Source organism: Apium graveolens, chromosome 7 (genome assembly GCF_009905375.1).
Source record: "Apium graveolens cultivar Ventura chromosome 7, ASM990537v1, whole genome shotgun sequence".
Classification (NCBI taxonomy): Eukaryota; Viridiplantae; Streptophyta; class Magnoliopsida; order Apiales; family Apiaceae; genus Apium; species Apium graveolens.
The window spans coordinates 267,961,333-267,982,070 of NC_133653.1; the positions used below are offsets into that span (position 1 = coordinate 267,961,333).

The window sequence follows — 20,738 nt, forward strand, 5'->3', positions numbered from 1 at the left end:
ATTCAGAATTTTTAAAAAAAAATATTATAGAGTTATGATTTAAACGAGTATTAAAAAAAGTGTCAAAAAATAATATATAGAATTCAATAGAATATAGGGAGTAGCTCACTTCAACAAAGACCTATCGGTGGCATGTTACAACAAATAATTTTATTCAATATTGTTGAACTGAAAATGTTAATTTTATGCTTCCTGGCCAAGAATCCGTTCAACAGTTTAAAACGGGTTCTTGGGGGTTAATGATTAGAAATCTATAATGCGAGAACACAAGTATTATTTTTAGGATAAATATCATAACTGTGGAACGGGTTCTTGGGGGTTAATGATTAGAAATCCATAATTTGAGAACACATCTATTATTTTTAGGATAAATATATTATTTTTAGGATAAATATCATAACCGTGATTGTAATCATACAATAATTGTTGAAAAATAATCAAATTTCTAGATTCTCAAAAATGTTATCATATTTAGTTTCTGCTTTGCTTTTTAAAAGTACGACTCTTGTTAATTTTCGTTAAGTTTTCGTCTTTAACTATAAATTTATTAAGAGCATAATTGTCACTGTACTTGACATTGATTTTTTTAAAAATAATACTCCTCCGTCCCAATTTATCTGTCTTGTTTGACTTTTGATGGTCAAATAGACTCAATTTTGATCATAAATATAAACTCATTATTTTATTATTTTGAAAAACTGAAAAATATATATTAAAGTAGATTGAACATACTTTCTAATATTATAATTTTTATAAATATTTTGATAATGTACCATGTGAAATTTCCAGTCAAAGTCAATTTGACCGTAAAAAGTCAAATTATACCCTGTTTTTATTATTTTTCGATTCATTCAACAGCCCGACTTATCCAATAGCATGACCTAACTTACATAAGTTATTGGTGTAGAGTTAAAGGGAGAAGTATAAAATTGTCATGAATACGTGAAGTATAATCTTATATAATTCTATTATGACATTTTAAATTTGAGAACCATTTTAGGATCCAATTCTGAGTGTTGATATTGTTGTACTTGCTTATTTTGTGTAGTTCATATTGCTACCTCTATATGTACATGACTCCAGATATATGATCTAACATAGAAATCTAGAGTTTGCAACAAACACATAGAGCTATGCAAACCCTCGTTACAATTTTATTTACATATTTACTCCCATTATTAATTTTTTCAATTTCACTTGTGTTCGTGTGGCGAAAACCAAAGAGTGGAGTCTCAGACATAAAATTACCACCAGGATCAAGTGGATGGCCAGTAATCGGGGAGACCATCGAGTTTTTGTTCTCCGGTCCCGAAAAATTTATCAGCAAACGAAGAAAAAAGTACTCAGAAGATGTGTTCCAGACTAGTCTTTTTGGACAGAAAGTGGCTGTGTTCTGTGGAGCGCAAGGGAACAAATTTGTCTTCTCCAAAGTGATCAATTCCTGGTTGCCACATTCTCTCAGAAAGTTATTTCAGGACCCCGAGTTCGCAGACACTCCTATAAACGAGGTTTCAGCAGCTATGCATGGTTACATGCATGAAGTTTTAAAACCAGAGGCTCTAAAACAGTACATTCCCGTGATGGATGTCGTTGCACGAGAGCAAGTGAAGTCGGAATGGGAAGGTAATGAACTAGTACTGGTGCATCCGTTGTCAAAGAAGTACACATTCGAATTGGCGATCAGATTATTTGTAAATGTAGTTGATGTGGAGCATGTCACAAGGCTATTCAAACACTTTACACTTGTTGCTCATGGACTGTTTTCTGTTCCGATTAATCTGCCTGGCACAACTTATAACCTAGGTATTAAGGCTGGGAGACTGGTCCGAGAGGATCTTGTGACGATCATTTCCGAAAGGAGAAGGAAAGATGATGGATAGAAAAGAAACATCATCATCTTCTACTGATTCTCTGTCTCGAATTGAGCTGATGACTGACAAAAATGGGAATTTTATGTGCGAAAAGGAGATATGCAACAACATTGTAGGGTTAATTGTTGCTAGCTACGAGCCCACCAGCAGTTCTGTTACGTTTGTGCTCAAGTATCTCGCCGAGCTTCCACATATTTACAATGAAGTCTACAAAGGTATCATTCGTAATTTTATTAACTCATATGACCTCTTTAACAATCATGCATTCATACATTATTTGAAAATGCGAGAAAATTTGTTTAATGGAGATAAGTTAACAATACAGAACTGATGGAGATATCAAAATCAAAGGGGGAGGGGGAGTTGTTAAAATGGGAAGATATTCAGAAGATGCGATACACGTGGAATGTTGTCTGTGAATCTCTCAGGCTCACACCACCTAGCCATGGTGGCCTAAGAGAGACAGACACCGATTTTTCGTTTGCTGGTTTCACCATCCCAAAAGGATGGAAGGTACCTAAGTGCACTTTAATTCAATCAACTAGTACTCGATATTATCCGAGATATGTTGTTCATGTATTTACATTTTTCTGAAGGCATCTTGGACAGTGCTTACAACACACAAGGATCCAAAATACTTTCCGGATCCAGAAACATTTGATCCATCGAGATACGAAGGAAACGGACCTGCACCGTATACTTATGTACCTTTTGGTGGAGGTCCTAAAATGTGTCCCGGAAGAGAGTACGCAAGACTTGAAATTCTGGTGTTGATATATAACATTGTTACCAAATTTAAGTTGGAGATAGTCAATCCCCAAGAGAAGATAGTGTTCCAGTCTTTTCCGGTACCAAAGGAAGGTCTTCCGCTTCGCGTAATTCGCCATACAATGTAGCTTGCTTCATTAGTATGATCCAATAAAACATATTGCAATGATTATCGAAATTTTATGTATATGATTATAAAGACTAGCTGATTACCCGTTACTTAGCAGAAACATAATACATAATGTTGGAATATACTATGATTCTCAGCCTAGCTCAGCAATGAGCTCAGCAGTGAATACAACACACACACATAAGCAGCAAAGGTAATGCCACATCAGCGTTAGTTAGTTAGGAGTTTGTTATAAGAACAAGTTGTAGTATTCACTTCTCATACTAACAGATTGTAACACTACAAAAAAATTCAGTTTTGACAACAGAAGTTTTCGTTGGCATGCTAAGGATATCCGTTGGTAAAACAGTGTGCCAACGGAATGACCACCGAAACAGTCGGTCGGAGGAAACGTCGTTGGGAAGTAGTTTCCTCGCAGAATTTTAATTCTGTTGGTAAATTTAACAACAGAATAACAACAGAGTTCTTGTTTTTTAAAATAACAATAATAAAATCGACTTTGTAACAGAATATTTCGTTGGTACTATTAGCAATCATATGCCACTACAAGAAATATTGAATCAGACAATGGTTTTACACCGTTGCCTAAAAGATGAATTTTTCGTTGTCTATCCGGGGGCGGTGTGTTTGGCACTCATACAATGGTTACGCACCATTGTAACAAATACATCACAAAACTGAATATAAAGCCTTTGTCTCATTTTATTCACACAACGCATATGACCCTTTCTAATATTCTACAAACAACAGTTTTCTAGCGGTTGTAACAATTTAGAGGCACAATAGTTAAAAATAGTGTTATGTGAATTGACTCCTACAACAGTTTATGTATTTATTTCATCTAGTTACACAATAGTTTTTATTAAGAAAACAAATGTATGAGATACTTTAGGCAACAGTTTTTTGTTTTTGGGTATTGTGTTTTAGCTATGCTCACAACAGCTTTTGTAATGACCAAAATATTGTTAGAAGCTAATCTAGTAATGGTATGTAGTGATCCCAGAGTGTTGTTAGGATTTGTACATACAATGGTGTTAATAATTTGATCTATTGTGCAAATCATTAAGGCACAATGTTTAAGTTCCTTTAATCAGTTGTATAAGTTTGGTTCATACAAGTCTATGCCTTTTAAAATATCATTGTCGAATATCTTTAGCACAATGGTTTACTTTTGTGCCAAATATTGTCTAATATAGCCTAGAACAATGGTTTACTTATGTACCAACTGTTGTCTAGTATAACTTAGCACAATAGGTATTTTTATTTTACTAAACAATTGTCTGTCAAACATAGCAATGGTTCTATACCTATTCTATTTATAAATAAAGCCAATGATTTATTTATAAATAGAATATGTATAGGAGGTCTTTTGACAATAATACTTCAAGTCCAATGATTTGTGTCCAAGAGTATAGATGCAAAGCGGAACTCTGCAAGATATGTAAAACCAGTAAGATTAGCTCATATACAGAAGTTTCATAATATTCATTAGAAATATATATAAAATAAATATACATTAATTTTTGGTCTATTATTTGTGTTACAGATTTGCAACTAAAGAGTCACTAATAGGCATTGGAAATCGTAGCAGATCAGGATGTGTTTTTGCATGCTCCTCTTCGGCCTCAAACGACTTAATAACATTCTCTCCAGACCTGAAACATGATAAACCATGCAACCACGACTAAACAAATTAGCACTTTAGACAATTATACACAAGTAATTATCACATTCTGGTTTGATATATTATTTCAGTTTTAAACGAGAAACTTTATACACAAGTAGTTGTTTGTTCAAACTATGGCTTTTTGCAAGAACAAGCCTTGATCAAATGCTTTCCGTAAGCTGCCTGCTCGTGAAAAATCTGGAAAGCCAAGTATCCAGCAATGGTCAAAGAAAGGATAATACCTTCTAGGTTTTCCCTGTCGTAAGATACTGTTAGATACATGCTAGGCTTCAGAGGTAAAGAATGATGCAATTATTTGGAAGTTTGTTGTGATTACCTTAGGTTCAATATTTGATAAGGAGCCACTAAGACTATCAGTAAAGCATTAAATGGCAACTCCAGTTCACCTAGAGCAGAAAAGATACTGGGTAAGAGCTCAAGAATGCAGTAATAGTTTAAAAATTAAAGACATAAAACTGCAAAGATACAAGTAAACAACATGTAGTCCAGTTGTGCTTCCTGTACTTCAAATGCACCAAGTAATATATTGATGCATTACATCAAAACTAATAGAAGCCTCATAAAGGATTGACCTTTCATATCCATTTGGTTTCTTAAAACACTTATACTCCTGCTAGTACAGCAGGCTAGTACTTTTAAACCATAATATACACTATTAATGTCCATTTATTTCTCCTTTGAACATTAGAAACTAGTTGAATTGCAATATTTGATCAACACCACAGCAAAAAGGCATTGCAAAAAAGGCAAGGTGCATGTTATTTAATGATAACTTTAAGCACTTTTCCCTTGCGGTAGGTTAACGAGCATGAGCCATGTTATAATCTGCTGCAGAAACTGGATGAGAGAGATACTAATAATTCTATGCTTATTCGAGTTTTTGTTGGCGATCAACTTATGCTCGGTTGAATTATAGTAAGATCTTAGACTGATACAACACCAAAGGAGTTCATTTTACTGGAGTATGAGAAAGTGTAAGGCGTGAAAGGGTATGGCACAATTGATTCCATGGTTTAGAATTTGGTTATTAGAAACAACATATGTATGAAATGATGCAGATAGCACCAGAAAGAAGACTCAAAGAAGTGAAAATAATTCAGAAAAAGGGTACAAATGCAGGAGGATCCAGTAATGGTAATCACAAGCATCAAAAGTACAGCTACAAACGAGTCCAGGCATAAACATATACAAAAGACCACAGTGACCTGACTATGTCGTGTTCTTGATCCTAGTCTTTTTGTGAATGCTGCTGAGCCTTAATTTCATATCGTACGCTCCACCGGGAACCAAGACTTAGACAACATCAATTATGATATATAAAAATTCTACAAATTAGAAGTTACTTGTGCAAGTATTTTTTAGACATACAATTTGGCTAATTCGGGAGATACATTGTGTGTACCTGGGATATGGAAGAAGAGACTAATAGGAAGAGCAAAAAATGCAGTCCAAACTCCATACTCTCCCCTGCAAATTACAGTTTAGTAAGTCTACAAAAGCAGGTCGTTGAGCGATATTGATCATTGTAATGGAGATCAAGGAGATCATATATAAATTTCCATTTCCAATACAAGTATGTTCACAAAAAAGGCAAAGAGGTACTTGATCCATGAGATGATGCTCGCAGGTGCTTGTAGAGCAAATATCGGAACAAGAAAAGGTTTCTGTATCGAAGTTCCACTTGCAAGTATTAAGATCCTATGATGAGAAATAGATACTCATTAGAACACATTATTAAGTTCTCTACGATACACAATAGCATCATACATTAATTCTGCTAAATGACCTTACAAATCAGGATTTCAATGCAAAGAATAAACAATGAGTTAAACAATCTACACAATTAGTAAATAACCTAATTAAACTTTTGCTTTAAACATGAACTTAAATAGTATTTTTACAACAATGTAAATTGGAATAAGCGCAAAAAGACTAATGACTTGTACTAACTAAAGATCAAGATTAATACGCGGACGAGATGATGTTGATCCATTGAAGATTAAGAGACGAAAAAGGCGCATAAGAATAAACAATACTGCTAAATCCTCCTTTGCGCTACAGCATGATATGAATCAATTCTCCTCCTGATAATACTGTATAAAAACATGAACATATATAAACAACTAAAAAAATACGAGAGTGTTATGTGAGTGCGTTTAACTATCAAAAGAAATACGAGTTGTGTTTAATTATATTGTTGAGCAGAAGTCTACTTACTGACCTGAGAGAGAGAGAGGGAGTGAGGGAGCGAGAGAGAGTGAGAGGGAGAAATCACCTAGGGAGAGAGAGAGAGAAATTACCGAGAGAGAGAGAGAGAAATTACCGAGAGAGAGAGATCACCTAAAGAGAAAGCATCTACCTTTACATGTTCTGGACAGGTGACCTACTGGGTTTTGAAATTAAAACTTTATTGATGAATGTTATGTGCAGCCAAAATAAACCAAAGCTACTTTCCATCATAAGGTGCAAACAAGAAGGTCCAGCTCTCCTTTGGACTCCAAATCTAATTTCATTTCCAAGACTTCTTTACCCCATGGCCTATATATACACAGAATACTCCATACTCTTCTTCTTCCTTCCCTTGTACATGGTCTACAATCAAAACACACAAAAAGATACTTAAATAAATACGAACTTAATTACAGTAACACAAATTCAAAGCAATAATTCAAAATCGATAGCGGTACCCAGTATTTTCCATGCCTGATTGCTTCATACATGTGAAAATCAAGCCAATTGTAGAAAAATTACAACTTGGATTGAATAATCGAAAATCAATTCCACTTAGGTTTTTCAAACTACGGTTTGAATTTGCAGGAGAGTCTAGATTTTGTGAGGGAGAGAAAGATGTGCTAACTACTGCATTGTAAACACCTGAGCACTCAGGCAAGGTTAGATGAGTTGGAAGCATTATAAGTCCATCAAGATTCTTCAACATGCCAAAATAGAAGATGATGTGATTTTTCTAATCTGAATTGGTGGCTAATGATCGAGCGACTAAGGAAGAGCTTGAAAAAATGAAGGAAGAGTTTCAAAAAACAAAGGCTGATTTTGCGTCACAGATTGATCAGCTGAAAGCCACGATACGTGCAACCAATTTTTATTCACCAAATCCATCTGAAAAAGCAAGTTGCGGAGTTGAACAACTTGATGAATTCATGGTCAACAATGAGGATTTTGAATGTTGTATTGCTTTTGATCTTGTACGCCCCCCTTTTCTGCTTGAAATAAGGTAAAATAATTGTGTACACATATTTATAAAATAAAATTGAATTGGATATGTTTGTGAAGAAAAACTTACAATTTGACTCACGTTTGCTTTTATATGTAGGGTCCAAGAAAATGTGAGCTTTCAGTTGGTATAATTGAGAATAAGGTGGCTTTTGGTAGGGCTGTACCTCAAGGAGACACATTAAAGTCGTTATACGGAGGCCCTCTGCAAATGGGACATGTTCGCATCTCGGTGGATGGAGTACTCATATAGGGAGATGCTTCTGTTCCGGTGCCCATAGTTGGTAAAATAGAGACGGTCCGCCAAACGGTTGGATTTTAGTTAGCGTGGCCTCGGGACTTGATCACCTTCACCCCCACAATAGCTAAAGTATTTAACCATATTTTTATTATTCATAATTGCATAGAAGGAATGGTATTTATATCCATGTTTTTTTCTTATTTTTTTGCAGAAAAAGAAAATTGAATTTGAGTCACCAAAGGACGTAAAAAAAGAACTTCAGAGAATGTATGAAATGTGGCATAATGTGAAGCTCAATAAAAATGTGTCGCATCGCTTTACGGTGTTATATAAACATGCAGCAACCTTTATGAAAGAAAAAAAAGATTCCATACAGATTCCATGCAATGCTGCTGTGTTCGGAATGGTAAAAACCATATTTTTGTTGTATGAGAATTTGATTGCTTTGTTGGAGTTTGTAATGATTGGTTAGGCTGTTATAGCAAATTATATGGAGTAAGTTTTTTCCCCTAGTTTTCAAAATTAAATTTGTGTCACATTTCACATATTTGCATAAGAATATTTATAAAATATTTATATTTAAATTGTAGGTATTTGTATACTACCGTGGTTCAAGCGTAGAATACACAAATGTTTGCATTTTCTGATCCTGGAGCAACATACAAACTGAATCAAGAGTTTGAGGATTATGTTGTTAGAAGGCTGATTGATGCACCTTCTGCAATCTTATTCATTCCTCATAATAAAAAGTAAGTCAATTTTTTATAGACGAGACTAATGTTTGTGGTAGTTGTGTTTATAATTTGTTTTAAATCTAACTTTGCTTAATTTATAATAAAATAGCTATCATTGGATTTTGACATTGATTTGAGAATCAGAAATTTATCTCAATCCATTGAGTCATCCGAACAAGTTTCTAAAACTCGAAAATGCATTAGTAAGGTATATGAAAATTGCAAACTGATTATATATATATATATATATTTGGTTTTTCGGGTTTCATACACATGTTATTTCTCTTGAACAGAGCTGTCAATTCTTATAATGCTCAGACCAGACATGTAAACAAAAATCCTAAAGTTAAAAATCTTGTTGTAAGTACAGTAAATTTGGTATTTTATTGTTTACTTTAATTTGGTTACACATTTGTAATTAACCATTATTAATAAATTAATGATGCCCTAAACAACCCGGTGGGCATGAATGTGGTTATGTTGTAATGCGTTATATGAAAGAGATAATTGAAGACAAGGAATATAAATTCATAAGCAAGGTGTGTACTTTCTTAAATTTGTGCAATATAATGATTGTCTAACTTCATACCGCTTTCGATAAATTTGTGATTTTGTTTAGAATTTTTGTAATATTCACAGTGGAGTCCTGAGTCTCGGAAGAGCTACACAACAGAGGAGCTTGATGTCATCCGCTTTGAGACTCTTGATCATATCCAAGGATTTGTGTAATCGTCGACTAGCAGCTGTGGACCTATTTGTTTTACTATATATTTTGTCATGTGTACTGTGAACATGATATTAAGGCCCTGATGTATTGTTTTCTTGGGTTTTGACTTGTTGGCAGGGTTATAATGAATGTGGATGGATGGAGTTGGTTTATAGTATGAACTTTGGTATATATAAGTAGTTGGATAATTTTTTATCTATCTAGCTTATGAACTTTGGTACGGTGGTTGTAATCAAGGAAATATAAGATTTATGGTATATATTTTATCATTAGTTTGCGTTTATATATGGTGCATTGTCTTTGGTAAATCTTTGTTTGATATGGCTAGCTATTTTGCAATGTTAATTTTGAAAATTTGGGATTTTGGTAAATTTTTGGGCTAGCTTTACTGAAATATTACACATCACAAAGTTTTAATAAAACTGATGTTAAAACTGGGCAAAGACATCGATTTTAGAAATAGAACTGTAATTTGTATTAGTATCATACATATTGGAAAATAAAGTGATGTAATAAGAAGTTAGCATATCAGCTACTAACCGATGTGAAAGGCGATGTCTATGTTACAGGTGATTAAGTATGTTTATACATCAGTCAAAACACTACGCCATAGATGGCCTGATGTAATGCCGTTTTACTGTTACAATAGGCCAGAAAAGCATTACAATAGACCTATTGTAACAGTAAGAGGCGTTGCACTTGCGAGCATTAAATCAGGCCCCCTATTGTAACACTTTGACTACCTATTTTAACAGGACTAAAAGTATTACAATAGGCCCCTGTTGTAATACTGCATTGCCAGTTGTAACGTTTTATTGATGTTACATTAGGTTGGATTATTTTGTGAAAGTGGGTGAATGTGGGTCCCACATGCGGGCCCAGGGCCAAATTAACCAACATTAGATTTTGTAATTTTTGAATAGAAAAATACAACAATTATTATTAAAAAATTTAATATACATGCTCTGATAAAATTTATTAAACAATTATTATTAAACAATTAAAGTTTGAGCATCGCATGCCTGTCTATCATAAACGTAGAGATTTATTACACCAATACAAGTAACCAACAAGTCAGATTGCTGTTTTGACAGCATCAAAATCATATACCTTTATTAGGTTATTTAAAATACCGCACCTAGTTATTCCTCAATTCATTGCAAGCTATGTAATCTACTCCCTTATAACATGCAAAAGTGCTCTAGTGACTAGACATAAAGTCCAAACATAAGGATCATTGATAGATACACATATCACATAATCAACTCCTTTGGCCTTAAACTTGTCAATGTTGTTCTTGTAACTTGGTACATGCTGGGCTGAGCACACACCAATGTATGCACCCTAGATAATAAAACATAAGCTAGTGTGAGAGTGAGTCCATATTGATAAACACAATTCATGAAATATTAAAAACTAAAACACAAAATTACATCCTGAAACCAAATTCTTAAGATCGAAATCCACTAATTTACCACAAACTGTATGCAAATAATTATAAGACTAGTTATTGAAAAATTCATCCGTTCAGAAAATAACAAATTTGTTAGTGTAGGTGCCCTAGAGGCAATACATTATTCTTTTATCTTTATGTCAGTTGATCATTCAATAAATTTATTTATTATGACCTTAATTACTGCGATATTTTGTTAGCATAATAAATGTCCTTAGAATCATGATACAAATTGTATAGTTTAAGTACATGACTTGAACTTGAGATTATATAATATATCATATTCTTAAAGGTCCCTAGTCGAGTATTATTATATAGGACAATAATAATACATAGATAGACTAGTATGTTGTTTGACAAGATAACCACATCTCATTGGTTATAAGTATGGGGATACTGAAGTCAATACATAGGTACATGTGAGAGTACATGGTACTGGACAGACCCACAGTGAGATTCTTCATGTTTAATAAAGTCATAAGAAAGACTCACAGTGATAATGGTGTAACGATCCTTTGACTTGAAATCATTATATTTCTATACGAGGATTAATATACTTTGACTACATTAAAAGTTACTTTTGATCGGGTGATGATAAAAGTGGACATCGGGTATATCATGAGTCGTATGAGAAATATGAATGATAGATAAAGGATTTAACCCTCCTATAATTAGGAGAGATATTATTGGCCTCTTGATTGAGTGAGATTATAAAAGCATGGCCATGCTCAAATAATGATTTGTTTCAATAATCTACTCATGCATCAAGTAAACCCAGATTAAAAGTTGAAGAGGATGACTAAATACATGCCTCGAGTTTAATCTATAATATGTATGGTTAAAGGGATTATATTACACGAAAAAACATTAATCACGAAAGGTTTTATCTAATCACGATTTAATTATTGTTTAATTGGGTAACAATGATGTATTACTAGATACCGCTCATTGTTTATAATTTTATTAGAGAATAAAATTATTGCCAATTAAATAATAGCCTATAGGGTCGCACAAATAGAGCACTTAATGGAATAGTTAATTTAAATTATGGATTTAAATTAATTGATGATTATTTGAATTTTATTATAATTAAGTAAGACTTAATTGAGATAATATAAATTCGAATTAAAAGGAATGTTTTTGCCCATAATAATTAAGTATGACTTAGTTATTAATTAAATAATAGAAATTCGTTTTTATTATTTAATCCAATACCTACTAGGGTTGGGCTTTGCTATTATGGGCCTTTTTAATCAGTCATTATAAATAGATAATGAGAGGTTAAAGAGGCTTGAACGTTTTTTAAGAAAACCCTAGCAGCAAAGAGAGGCAGAGGCAATTCAGATCGTCAAGAAGGAGGCTAGTACATCCATTCCGTAGTCAAGTTCGTGAGACGTTCTTGAAGGTGCTCGTGTGGATACCATAGAGGTGTTTCTCCGAGAGGTAGACACAAAGCGTGATAGCTAGGATCTCCGTTGAGTTCGTAAAAGTTAATCTCTTGAAAGGTATGATTCGTTATCTCCATAATCTGCCCATAATTATACATGGATCCTGTTTTTGGGTTTCGAATTTTTGTTTTATTTACGTTTATCCGCTGCGTTTTATGCCTTCGGAACCCAACAATGGCATCAGAGCTACGTGTATAAGGGGCTGATTTGGTTACGTGTTTACTGTATTTTTACAAGTATGCATGTGTGATGAGTCTGCCATGATAACAGTTATGTTATATGAGTCTGCCATGATAACAGTTATGTTATATGAATGATATGATGAATCTGTTAATGATCTATATGATGATACTAGTATGTTTAAGATCTGCCATAACTCATATGTATGCGATCTCTTAAAATATGTATACTGATACACGTTTTTGGTAACTGGGATATGGATCGTGTGTATACTGATACATGCTTCTGGAATAGTATTCTGATACATGTTTTTCTAGTATTCTGATACTTGATTTTGCAAAAATTTCCGCCATCGGGGGGCTCGCTGCCCCCCCGAACCCCCCCAGCGACCTCACCGCGGAGGTCGAACCGCGTGGTTAGGGTTTCGTTTTTAATTTGTGCTTATGACATATGCTTTACTTATTTATTATTCTTGATTGGATCATGATAAGTGATAAATAGTATGTCATCTTTATATGATCTATCATGTTCTTTAATGGTTACTGAGCATGGTGCATAGTTATGGCCTTAAGACCTTAGTTGTAATGGTTTATTCTTTTGGTTTGTAATAAATACGACTTGCATGTCGTTTTCTATTTGTAGTTGTTTTATCTCGAATGTAACTCGAGTTCTTTTGTAAGTTCATTAGTATAATTCTTAATGTAACATCCTAGAAGGACAAGGGAAAGAGGAGGCATCCTATGGAGGCCAAGGAGACAATGGAAGCAATAGAGAAGACATATGTAATAGTTATTTTTACACCATAGATTGACCTTGATCTTTTCATTAGCCTGAAAAGATCACATAGGATTGGGCCATAACTATTGCACGTTTACTTTACGTACTTTTCATATGATGTATAAATAGTATGTGTAGAGTAGAAAAATGCATGTTTTAATTAGATTAATGATGTATGTATGTATTAGATACATCACCCATGCCATGCCTTTAAACAAGATAAAATCTGTAACGACTCAAGATTTAAAATTAACAAACGATCATGAGATTCTCGTGTTTATGAAATACGGAATAAAATACGAATTTTCTTTATTTCTGACATGGGGCGATTTTGTCAACAACGGGTTCATAGAACTTGTAAGGCTGTGGGTTTTAAGCGAGACCGATGTGACTCCTCCACTACCTGGAAATCAAACCATTGACGAGTATTGATTTGAAGTATTTTATTCAAGGAAAAATTGGGAATCTCTTTATGATGGGATCATGATCGTTCTAAATTAAAATCCCTAAGTAAAAATATTAAGTTTTAATCAGATGCTTTCCAATGAATGAACACTCATTAAATCCTAGATCGATAAGGGGAAGGGCTGTCAGTGGCAGGGGACTCCTATCTATCATGGTGAAATGCGACGAATATAAACGGTTATATTCGGACGTTGTATCATTGGGTCTAACTTAACTGAGTCATCATAATAAGGTGAATATAAACGGTTATATTCAACTATTATGAACTTAGAAGCATAGAGTTTGGTTAAAAATCTATTAGATAGATAAGATCAATTGTTGTTCACCAAATTATCCAAGAATTATATATGATATAATTGACAACTGTTGTCTACCTAAATAATCATGTTTTAAGGATACCAGTGGTTGACTTAGAACATGACGAAATATGGATCTTGGCTCACTAGAAAGATTTATGGGATATACTTTCCGAATTAATAGTTAGGGCTATTAATTTGATAAAAAAATAGTGGGAGATATATTACGAATATATCATAATCATATGAACATAAAATTTTAACTCAGACAATCTAATGTTTATTTTGCGCTTTTATTATTGTAGATACTGAGTAATGGCAAACAACACAAACACACTATCCGTACGTTCAGTCCTTGAGAAGGACAAGCTGACAGGAGGAAACAACTTCCTAGACTGGCAGAGGAATTTGAGGATTGTCCTCAGGCAGGAGCGCAAGCTTCATGTCATTGATATTCCTCCTCCAGGCCCCCTTCCTGAGGGTGCTACTGCTGATGAACGAGCAGCACGCACAAAGGATGAGAATGATGCAAATGATGTTGCATGTCTTATGTTGGCAACTATGAGTGCTGAGCTTCAAAGACAACATGTGCATATGGATGCATATACTATCAATGAGCACTTGCAAAGCATGTTTGCAAGCCAAACTCGTCAAGAAAGGTTCAACACGAGTAAGTCACTTTTTAATTGCAAACAAGGGGCGAGTGAACCAGTTGGCCCACATGTTCTGAAGATGATTGGTTACATTGAGTACCTTGAAACTTTGGGTTTCCCGATTGGTCCGGAAACTGGTATTGACCTAATCATGAATTCTTTGAACAACAAATTCACTCAGTTTGTTGTGAACTACAATATGAATGAATTTGACAAAACACCTACTGAATTGTTGCATATGTTGAGAACATATGAGACCAACATGAAGACAGCTGAACCTGCTCCCATACTGATGGTGGGAAATAAAGGTAAGGCCAAAGGGAAGGGAAAATGGAAGGGTAAGAAGAAGATTGGATCTGATTCTACAACCAAGCCAAAGTCAGGTCCCAAACAGGCTTTAAAGCCTAAAGGTGGTGTGGCCAAGGGTGAATGTCACTACTGTAAGAAAGATGGTCACTGGAAGAGAAACTGTCCAATTTACTTGGAGGATCTGAAGAAAAAGAAAGCAGTTCAGATTTCTGGATCAGGTATTTATGTTATAGAAGTCAATTTGTCTATTTCTACATCCTGGGTATTTGATACTGGATGTGCTTCTCACATTTATATAAATGTGCAGGGCCTGCAGAGAAGTAGAACTCTGGCTAAGGGAGAAGTGGACCTAAGAGTAGGCAATGGAGCAAAAGTTGCTGCTTTAGCTGTAGGGACTTATTATTTATCTATGCCCTCTGGGCTTGTTTTAGAACTAGAAGACTGTTTTTACGTGCCTGCGATTCGCAGAAACATTATTTCTGTTTCTTGTTTGGACAAGAAAGGTTTTTCGTTTACAATAAAGAACAACAGTTGCTCTTTTGCTTTGAATGATTTAACCTATGGTGTTGCGCGTTTATTTAATGGTTTATATGTTCTTGATTTAGATAACCCTGTCTGTAATATAGAAAATAAATGACTTAAAATAAATGACTCAAATCAAACATACCTCTGGCATTGTCGTCTAGGCCACATAAATGAGAAACGCATATCCAAATTACATAAGGATGGATACTTGGATAAGTTTGATTTTGAATCATACCAAGAATGCGAATCTTGTTTGCTTGGTAAGATGACTAAAGCCCCTTTCACTGGTAAGGGTCAAAGGGCCACTAAACGTCTGGAGCTAATACATAGTGATGTATGTGGCCCAATGCGTGTAATGGCTAGAGGAGGCTACTACTACTTCATAACATTTACTGATGATTTCAGTAGATATGGATATGTATATCTTATGAAGAACAAATCCGATTCTTTTGAAAAATTTAAAGAATACAAGGTTGAAGTAGAGAAGCAAATTGGCGGAGATGCAAGTATTAAGATCTTACGATCCGATCGTGGGGGTGAATACTTAAGCACCGAATTTAGAGAGTATTTGAAAGAGTGTGGTATTGTATCGCAACTCACTCCGCCAGGAACACCTCAATGGAATGGAGTTTCAGAGAGGAGAAATCGCACCTTGTTGGACATGGTGCGATCGATGATGAGTCATGCAGATCTTCCAATTAGTTTCTGGGGTTACGCTCTAGAAACAGCGGCTTTCACACTTAACCGTGTTCCTACTAAGAAGGTTCAAAAGACTCCATATGAGATATGGAAAGAGAAACGGTCAGGCATGAACTTTATGAAAGTTTGGGGATGTAAGGCATTTGTGAAACGTCAAGAATCTGACAAGCTTGGACCTAAATCCGAAGAGTGCATTTTTGTAGGATACCCTAATGAAACAAAGGCGTATTATTTTTATAGTCCTTCTGAGCAGAAAGTGTTTATTGCTCGAGATGCTGTCTTCATGGAAAGAGATTTTGTTTCCAAAAGAAACAGTGGGAGAACTATAGATCTCGATGAAGATCGAGAACCGCAAAATAGCATTGAACCTGAAGTGGAACAAGAGCAGAATAATGATAATGCTCAACAAACACAGGTTGTTCGTAGATCTGGTAGATTTCGCCATGAGCCAGAGAGATATGGATTTCTCATGACTCAGTGTGGTGATTTGATGCTCATAGATGAAGATGAGCCTCTCACATACCAAGATGCTATGAACAGTCCAGACTCTAAGAGATGGCTTGAAGCCATGAAATCCGAGATAGATTCCATGTACGAAAACCAAGTATGGACTTTGGTTGATCCACCTGAAGGGGTAAAACCCATAGGGTGCAAATGGGTTTTTAAGAAGAAAAAGGGCATGGATGGAAATGTTCAGACCTATAAAGCTAGGCTGGTTGCAAAAGGTTTCAAACAAATTCATGGTATTGACTATGATGAAACTTTCTCACCAGTGGCTATGGTCAAGTCTATAAGGATTTTACTTGCCATTGCAGCATTCCATGATTATGAAATCTGGCAAATGGATGTCAAAACAGCCTTCCTTAATGGAAGCCTTGAAGAGGATGTGTACATGACACAACCTGAGGGTTTTGTCGATCCAAGGAATGCTGGCAAGGTATGTAAATTGCGTCGATCCATTTATGGATTGAAGCAATCCTCTAGGAGATGGAATATCCGTTTTGATGAAATAGTCATAGAGTATGGCTTTGTTCAAAACGAAGATGAACCGTGTGTTTACAAGAAGGTTAATGGGAGCTATGTGGCATTCATAGTACTATATGTTGATGATATACTACTAATGGGGAATGACATACCTTCTCTAAAGGCTGTTAAGACGTGGTTAGGGAGCAATTTCTCCATTAAAGACTTAGGAGAGGCATCCTACATTCTAGGAATGAGGATCTATAGAGAAAGATCTAGAAGGATGATCGGTCTAAGTCAGAGCACATACATTGATAAGGTTTTGCATCGTTTTGGAATGCAAAATGCAAAAAGGGGATATGTCCCTGTGTCTCAAGGGATAACGATCTCTAAGGACCAATGTCCGAAATCATTGGATGAGAAGGACCACATGAATAAAGTTCCATATGCTTCAGCAATTGGATCTATCATGTATGCAATGGTATGTACTCGCCCAGATGTCTCGTATGCTTTGAGCATGACGAGCAGATACCAGTCTAATCCGGGTGAAGGTCACTGGACGGCAGTTAAGAATATTCTTAAGTACCTGAAAAGAACTAAAGATTCATTCTTGGTGTATGGAGGAGAAGAGAAACTCGTTGTAAAAGGTTACACCGATGCAAGTTTCCAAACAGACAGAGATGATACTGTATCACAGTCTGGTTTTGTGTTTTGTCTAAACGGAGGTGCTGTAAGCTGGAAGAGTTCAAAGCAAGAAACAGTAGCTGATTCTACAATGGAGGCTGAGTACATTGCAGCTTGTGAAGCAGCTAAGGAGGCCGTTTGGATTCGAAAGTTCATTTCTATTTTGGGAGTGGTTCCATCGATCGCAGATCCCATTGATCTATACTGCGATAATAATGGAGCCATTGCACAGGCTAAAGAACCTAGATCACACTCCCGGGCTAAACATATACTCAGGAGATTTCACCTTATTCGAGAGATTAATGAAAGGGGTGATATACACATATGTAAAGTGCACACAAATGATAACATTGCAGACCCACTGACCAAAGGCTTGTCGCAGCAGAAGCACGATGGTCACACTAGTTCCATGGGTATTAGATATATGGGTGATTGGCTCTAGTGCAAGTGGGAGATTGTTAGTGTAGGTGCCCTAGAGGCAATACATTATTCTTTTATCTTTATGTCAGTTGATCATTCAATAAATTTATTTATTATGACCTTAATTACTGCGATATTTTGTTAGCATAATAAATGTCCTTAGAATCATGATACAAATTGTATAGTTTAAGTACATGACTTGAACTTGAGATTATATAATATATCATATTCTTAAAGGTCCCTAGTCGAGTATTATTATATAGGACAATAATAATACATAGATAGACTAGTATGTTGTTTGACAAGATAACCACATCTCATTGGTTATAAGTATGGGGATACTGAAGTCAATACATAGGTACATGTGAGAGTACATGGTACTGGACGGACCCACAGTGAGATTCTTCATGTTTAATAAAGTCATAAGAAAGACTCACAGTGATAATGGTGTAACGATCCTTTGACTTGAAATCATTATATTTCTATACGAGGATTAATATACTTTGACTACATTAAAAGTTACTTTTGATCGGGTGATGATAAAAGTGGACATCGGGTATATCATGAGTCGTATGAGAAATATGAATGATAGATAAAGGATTTAACCCTCCTATAATTAGGAGAGATATTATTGGCCTCTTGATTGAGTGAGATTATAAAAGCATGGCCATGCTCAAATAATGATTTGTTTCAATAATCTACTCATGCATCAAGTAAACCCAGATTAAAAGTTGAAGAGGATGACTAAATACATGCCTCGAGTTTAATCTATAATATGTATGGTTAAAGGGATTATATTACACGAAAAAACATTAATCACGAAAGGTTTTATCTAATCACGATTTAATTATTGTTTAATTGGGTAACAATGATGTATTACTAGATACCGCTCATTGTTTATAATTTTATTAGAGAATAAAATTATTGCCAATTAAATAATAGCCTATAGGGTCGCACAAATAGAGCACTTAATGGAATAGTTAATTTAAATTATGGATTTAAATTAATTGATGATTATTTGAATTTTATTATAATTAAGTAAGACTTAATTGAGATAATATAAATTCGAATTAAAAGGAATGTTTTTGCCCATAATAATTAAGTATGACTTAGTTATTAATTAAATAATAGAAATTCGTTTTTATTATTTAATCCAATACCTACTAGGGTTGGGCTTTGCTATTATGGGCCTTTTTAATCAGTCATTATAAATAGATAATGAGAGGTTAAAGAGGCTTGAACGTTTTTTAAGAAAACCCTAGCAGCAAAGAGAGGCAGAGGCAATTCAGATCGTCAAGAAGGAGGCTAGTACATCCATTCCGTAGTCAAGTTCGTGAGACGTTCTTGAAGGTGCTCGTGTGGATACCATAGAGGTGTTTCTCCGAGAGGTAGACACAAAGCGTGATAGCTAGGATCTCCGTTGAGTTCGTAAAAGTTAATCTCTTGAAAGGTATGATTCGTTATCTCCATAATCTGCCCATAATTATACATGGATCCTGTTTTTGGGTTTCGAATTTTTGTTTTATTTACGTTTATCCGCTGCGTTTTATGCCTTCGGAACCCAACAAAATTTCTATCCACCCGAATTAATTTTTCACATATGAAAATCTACTCTCATGGGGACTTAAATAAGACCTTAAAAGAAAATGCTTCAAATCTAAGGGTCAAAGACTCTATAGCATGGTTATACCTCGTTAATGTTGATCAACTGATCAAGTACATTTTTATATATCCCGTTAAGGTTGATCGAGTACATTTTTATTGCACATTGATTTAGAACATTGATTTAGAACATAAATTACATAAAGAACATATTTTTAATTGAAAAAAGATCAAGAAAATCAAGAATTAACATACCCTTTGTTGGTGTGAATATACCTTTCCACTAACTGTAAAATCAAGTCCCTTGTTTGTGGATTAGAGCCTTGTTTCCCACCCTACCGCGAGATCTCCTTGACATACTTAAATAAGATATGAATTTATATTTAGCATACATATGCAGAAGAACTTATAAGTTGCATAAAATTTAGTGTTAATAGCTTACCTGAGCTACCAACCACACAATCACCGAAAGCTTGTCTTGTCCTTTATACTTTGAATTATACAGATCCGATATCACATAAACCCTAAAAATCCAATGACAAAATCAAATACATATCTTCAATTACCCAATACATATTAAACATGAACAATACATACCCATAAGTTGTACAAATCCGATGACAAAATCAAATAATATCTTCAATTACCCAATTTAAAACACTAAAAATCTGCAAAATCAAATAAAGCGAAAAAAAGATCGAAATGCTCAATACAACGATTGTGAGTGCGTTTAAGCATAGAGGCATCACCGTTAATCGAGAAGAGATAAGCATAGGGTTTGGGATAAGCGAGAAGAGGAGGAGGGGGAGGGAGAGAATATAGTGAGATGAGAAGAGGAGCATGGTGTATTTAATCAGTGTGTTTTCATTTGGGGG

General features: G+C 34.8%; 1 long non-coding RNA gene and 2 pseudogenes across 1 annotated transcript; 1 reads left to right on the forward strand and 2 right to left on the reverse strand.

The window, feature by feature from the left end:
- The first annotated feature begins 997 nt into the window (after window positions 1–997).
- Window positions 998–2,858, forward strand: LOC141674998 (beta-amyrin 6-beta-monooxygenase-like; annotated as a pseudogene).
- A 1,451-nt stretch (window positions 2,859–4,309) lies between these two features.
- On the reverse strand, window positions 4,310–7,394 carry LOC141674921 (cold-regulated 413 inner membrane protein 1, chloroplastic-like; annotated as a pseudogene).
- Window positions 7,395–10,395: 3,001 nt separating this feature from the next.
- Window positions 10,396–20,684, reverse strand: LOC141672886 (uncharacterized). Its single transcript, XR_012555725.1, has 4 exons — window positions 20,461–20,684; window positions 20,306–20,387; window positions 20,119–20,222; window positions 10,396–10,733 (listed from the first exon to the last, which is right to left on the reverse strand). It is a non-coding gene; the product is annotated as an uncharacterized LOC141672886 (long non-coding RNA).
- Between the last annotated feature and the right edge of the window lie 54 nt (window positions 20,685–20,738).